Consider the following 6549-nt stretch of genomic DNA (forward strand, 5'->3'; position numbering starts at 1 on the left):
AGCAAATTAACAAAAATGTAGTTTCCACTGATATGTATCAGAGAAGAAGTAGAAGAAGAGAGAGCATTTTCGACTAAATCTAGATTTAAATCGTACTTGTTGGCGTCACATAAATTTTTAAGTTTACATCAATCTATCCTAGAATATTGTCGATACTTAGGACAAAACAAAACAACAACAACGACCGAATTGAGGCTAAAAATAGAAACAAACGAGACAGAAGTCAATTGTGATTGCCACACAAGTTACCGATTTATTCCTTCGCCTCCAATGAATTTTCCTTAAACGTTATATCTGCATTACAGCTGAAGTGACATCCTCCTTGAAACATACGACACTTTACAGGCCTTGCAAATATGAGTAAGTAACTGAACCAGTCATTTCAAAGTATTAATTTGCAATGACATGCGCATCTCCGTTGTTTTTCAAACGTGCCATATACGGATTCAATAATTATGACTTAAACGATATGTATTAATTGCGAAATCTTTATTGCACGAGAGAAATTATATGTTACGTAACAATGGGATGTTGTTATTAAGATAAGAGCTAGACAGGGATTTATTAACATGCTGACTGGCTTGTATCTGTTGTGAATATTAGAAACAAGAGTTCATTAAGCCATAATCATTCATCTCAGTAAACTATATCGATGGCAGCCATAGCATTTGAGAGATTAACCTTTAACTTTTTTTTGTAGAAGGTCGCAATCTGCGCACAACTATGAAATTATATTTGAATTCCGAAGAGCTGTTCTGGATAGGATAAGAACAGTTTTAAAATAGTATATACATTGTATGTTCTGGTAAAGTCAAACAACCTCTTTGGCAGATAAATTTTGTTTTAGGTATATCTGGAGTAACGGGTTGTCTAATCAATTCTTTGGAATTATTTTTGCTGCTCGTATTACGTATGATAGGAGTTAGTATTAATTGCTGCCTTCTGTACGGTTTGCTAGTCAGTGCACAGCATCGACGAGTATATGATTGGAAATCCCGTGCTTTGGTATTATATATCTGAAATGTCATTACAGATTAAAGATGTAATAAACAGCAATAAAAACTTGTGTGAATTAAGTCTGTTTCAATGACGTTCTGTTTATGTCTCTTGCTAGCCTGTTCAAAGAAATCTTTAGAAAACATAAAGACATTTTATTACATTTCTGGTCAATAACTATAATAGTCGGGAGGCTTTTCCGGATTACTTCTTGAGCTTTGTCAATTATGTAATTAAATGATACAGATCTACTAGACTTATATGGTTGTACTTTGCTAGTAGCTCTATGTATCGATTCGAGAACAAACAATTTGAAGCTTAGCAGCATTTCAGTTAAAGATCAAAGAAGGTATAATTTCCAAAAGCAGATCTATTGGAACACATGCTGTTTTCAACATTGAGATGGCAAACTAAATTGGTCGTTAATTATGTTGTAGAATGAATAGACAGAATAAAACGCTAGATTCTCTTCTCGGAGAAGGAAAATAGACAGCAGTGTAGTTTCTACTAAATTAAGTTCAGGATCCTAACTAGTGGAACATAAAAAGCTTAAAACATAGTATAACGCATTTGTGTCAATAGAAAATAAAAGTTTAGGGTAGATTTTCCGGAAGCACAGATCTTCCCAAATACAGTCGGAGAGCTATGCATCGTAAAGCAGGCGCACATGAAAAAAAAAAGAAATAGATAAAAACCAAAAAATAAGTACATTTTAATTAATTATAGGTGTAATAAAAATATTTTGAGCTCTTATCGGACCAATTTTACAAACCGGTTTACAAAAATAGAAAGCATGAGAGATATCATTGTTAATGAGTGTCGTTTTGTTGGGATTTAATGACACACTGACACAATGATAGTTCTTAAATTGAGTTTATTTTTTAGATGAAGACCCGGCATGTCTTTATGTAAGCATTTTACAAGACACGGGAGGGCAATACTGCAGAATCACAGACGTCCCCAGAACATCTGGCAAATGATACTTTACGTTTTGTTTTAGTTTTCCTTGTTCCTTTTAAAATGACATTATAATTCAAAACTATTATGCATTTTCAAAGCACTTGTCATTAAGAATTTTTATTTAACGTGGTCGGTTGTATGGTAAATAGTGATAATTCATGCTTTGTCAATACATGTATATTTATACAATAAACATAAAGTGATATTTCCTAGAATGAGTATTATTGCCTTTATACGAGTTTCTGATATTATCTACACTTGAGGAAGTCTGGGGACTTTCAATGTTACCACTGATTATTGATGATTCTATAAAAATCCTCTGTTTGCGCGCGTTTGAAATGAAAACGAGGCATGGCTGCCAATAATTGTCAAGTGTCCGTTCTGTTTGTAGGCACTGTTTGAATCGCCGGGGTATTCATAATCGAAGGTTCTGCGTTTTGCAGGTAAAGGCAACACACAAACATTAGATATCTTTAAACAAAATGACTTTTTAAAATAATAATTTTCTCTTCATCGTCTGTATTTTGTCATCTGTTAATTCATTTTTTTTTTCGGTTGTTTTTATGCGAAGCAAATATTATTTTGCAAAACGTAGGGCGATAACAGTCAGTAAAGGTTCTTCTTAGACGCCTACCTGAGTTTTATATATGTTGACAGTAAATATATAAATATAGCAAAATGATAGTATTGATAATATCATATTACATTATATTTAGAACATTTATATAACAGACATTCATATGCCAGATTAATGATAACAGAAACTCAGTACTGAAATAACAGGCTTTCATATATTGATACCATCCTCTTAATTAAAATCCAAGGGGCCTCCGTGGCCGAGTGGTTAATGTCGTCCATCCAGCTGGCTTGCGGAAGGTCGGTGGTTCTACCCGGGTGCCGGCCAAGTGGCTTGCGGAAGGTCGGTGGTTCTACCCGGGTGCCGGCTCGTGATGAAATAATGCACAGATGGGCACCTGGGGGTCTTCCTCCACCATTAAAGCTGGAAAGTCGCCATATGACCTATCATGTGTCGGTGCGACGTTAAATCCAAAACAAAAAAATAAAATCCAAACCATCAGTAAAAGCACAGATAGAACACACTGTAACAGTTATTCCTACCTTCATATAGATTGCGGTCCTAACATGAGTCTAAGAAAAAGAAAATATATGGAAACTGTTATTAAGTATTTTAAAACACCATTGAATATTCATTGTATCTTTTAATGATGTCTATGAAAACTAGTATCTATTATTTTGGAACACTATAGAATATTCATTTTGTCTCATAATGAGAAAACTCATATTAACTGTTATAAAAAAATATAGAATATTCAGACAGAAACATTTTGCATTAAAAGATTATTCCCCCCCCCCCCCCCCCCCCCCCCCCCCCCCCCCCCCCCCCCCCCCCCCCCCCCCCCCTCCCCCGGAAAAAACCAAAACAAAACAAAAACTACTTCAATACTTAATCCTTCAGTAAAAAGTAAACGTATTTTGTGTTTATAATGAAGTCTAGTTTGAACAAGTTCACACAATCATCATGTGTTTCCCTTGTACAAACCAGATAAAAAGGTCATATCACGTGTAATATCAAACGGCTGTCTCACCTTTGTCCATAAATGAAATATATTATTTTATTTTTTAACGCCGTTTGTAGTTTTTCTTTCATACAAAGATGTACTTTTTAATATGCGATTGAAAGAGGCCGATGAAGGCAACATAACATTTGTAGGACACTATGTACTTTAAACAGCACAGATTTGTAAAAAAGCAAGATACGTACTCCAACGACGGTCCAATTGGAACGAAGTACCTTTTGGACAAGTAAGACTTGTGACCTGAGATAATTGTTTAGATTCCTGTCTTCGATCATATCTCGTTCTTAACCCGCTTTGAAAAGATTTTCAATAGGATGGCGTCAAACTCATTCATTGGAAATATATTAATATGACTGGTTATTTGAACAAAAGTAGAAGGCGCAAATAAACACTACTGCAAGAAACGCGACTTCACTTCTCATGGGAAATTAGGAAACTTATCAGGATGCACATCTGAATGACATTTCATGAAAAAGAGACAACTTTTCCGAAATCGGTCTGGTGGAGACGGCACATGAAGTCTCAGTTGTATATTTCGATTCATTTTTCATTTGCACAGTCAGTGAAAGAAAAACAATACGTATGAATTATGAGACAAAACCGTATACAATACATTTAAGATTGTACTGTTATTTCATACTAGATGCTTTGAAATTAGTTCGATCCAGCCAACTGAAAAGAAACCAACTTTTAACAGTTGCCAGAGACAGAAGCCTGTCTCCTCTGTTACCAATAAAATATTATTTTTTCACAAACTTATTCTGAAAAATGACCAAAAGTGAGTTTCATTTCTAAAGAAGGACTGCTTGAAACGAGTGTACGAACCACATTCTGACCTGACCATGACGCTTTTTGATCATGCGTTAGATATGTTATGATATTTAATTATGCTTTTGATTTATAATTGATTTTTTTTAGTTTTGAGTAACACAGTATGTTGTATATCAAGGTCACTGCGAGGGGCAAGGTAAGGGTAAATTTTTTACTTTATGAGCATTTTATGCTCGCATAAGGCGTGATGCATTTTAGTTTTGAACCTATTTGCCTCAAGTACATTTCTTGCAATATATAGTAAAATGGTTGTAAATGAGACATAAAGCATGCCGAAAATGACAAGACCAGGGGCGGGTGCAGGATCTGGTGTTAGAGAGGGCGTAAACTGTTTGTAGTGTAGAGCAAGTAGGGGGGTCCGGGGACATGCTCCTCCGGAAAATTTAGAAAAGAATGGATCCATCTAGAGCATTCTGGGTGTTCTGAGGTACTTTATTTGGTATTGACAAAGGACTTTTTTATGACAAAATTAAAACAAATAACATGCAAACTATAGTCACATTTTATCAATTGTCAGACTTATTCTTTGTATTTCGGAATACCTAAGCCCGATTTCTGAGGAGATTTTGGGGGAAGGTTTACCTAGGACTATTCGACATAAAATCGTAAAGAGCTTTACAGGAGCTCGTACAAACTGTGTCCGATTTTACATGTGCGAGCAGAGCGAGCGAGAAAAAACACATATCTTTTCACCAAGAACAAAAGACAAATTAACTATGCGATACATATCTTATATTTTGCACCCAGGACAGAAAACAAAATTACGTACTCGAGCTTAGCGAGCGAGAAAAAAAATGCATATTTTTCACCCAAAACAAAAGATAAATTATCTATGCGAGCGTAGCAAGTGAGAAAAATGTTTATTTTGTACTTACTTTACCCAGAACAGAAGACAAATTACCTATGCTTCGGTGAGTATAGAAGGGGCGCTAGTGAGGACTATTATCCAAACTCTATCACGTATCATATATATATCTTATAAAACGGTGGTTATAAGTAAAACAGTTAATTCAATTCAGTGACCTTTATCAAAAGCTTTATTCTCTTTTTGTTTGGGCACAGAAATATAATTTTCGGACAGGATGGGCATCCAAAAAATATTACTGCATAAATGCATCATTAGATATGGATGGTTTACGTCACATTACGTTGTCCGTTTACTTATGCTCAAATTGCCGACACATTTTATCCCTTAGGGTTTAACTGATATTAACTGACATTTCGGATGACAAGATAAGCAGAACTGCATTGCATATATAATTGCAAAGCTTCCCTGTGCAACATAATACGGAATGTATGATTTACTCTTTAAAGTTATTTGTTACTGCATGGAGAAAAACTGACGACTTCAATTTAATATATGATCGATAAATTCGTTCAGCATGGCTATTGTAATCATAAGTAACGACAAGTATGATTTATTTTATTATCACAGCAGCGCTGTTTGTGCCGTGAAGCGACCGTTAAAAGTCCCATCGTACATTTAGTTAGGGCTGATATATTTCTATCTGATGGCGTGGACGGTAGCATGCATTGCCACAACCGTCCATGAGTAGGCTCAATCAAACCGAGCATACAACATTTTCATTTATGTCGTCATCTGACGAAAATGGTGCTTAATCTGCATGTTTAGATATGTATCATCTGCCCTGTCTTTCTTGTTGGTTTACCAGAATACATGCATATAGCATATATGATTATGTATATATATATTATGTATTTATATATCCATTTATGTTTTCTTCATATGAGATACTTATATGAACATTCCGTTTCTCCAAATTTGTGTGTAAGTGAATCATCTGGCGGGGATAACATTAATCTTCCCTTTCCTGTAACTGTGGAACGTTGTTGGGGTTAAGGGAGACATCAGGACATCTGAAAAGTTCATGTAATAGAGAACATTTATTCAGTATATGGGTGGTAATTAACTGGTTATCGCTAAAACAGTGCGGCTGAAATAAAACATAAGAACAGTGGAAGTCTGTAACATTTACTTAATATTCCTCGTTTCCCTACTGTGTTGAAGAAGAGAAAAAATGTTTTTAGATTGACACTGTGTTCCCTGGTGTAACGGAAAGTATGCGATGTTGGAGAAAGTACATAGTTAATTAGAGAGTGGTCTAGCTATTAATGTCAACTCAAAAAGTAATTGATGGAAACC

Source organism: Mercenaria mercenaria, chromosome 16, assembly GCF_021730395.1.
Source record: "Mercenaria mercenaria strain notata chromosome 16, MADL_Memer_1, whole genome shotgun sequence".
NCBI lineage: Eukaryota > Metazoa > Mollusca > Bivalvia > Venerida > Veneridae > Mercenaria > Mercenaria mercenaria.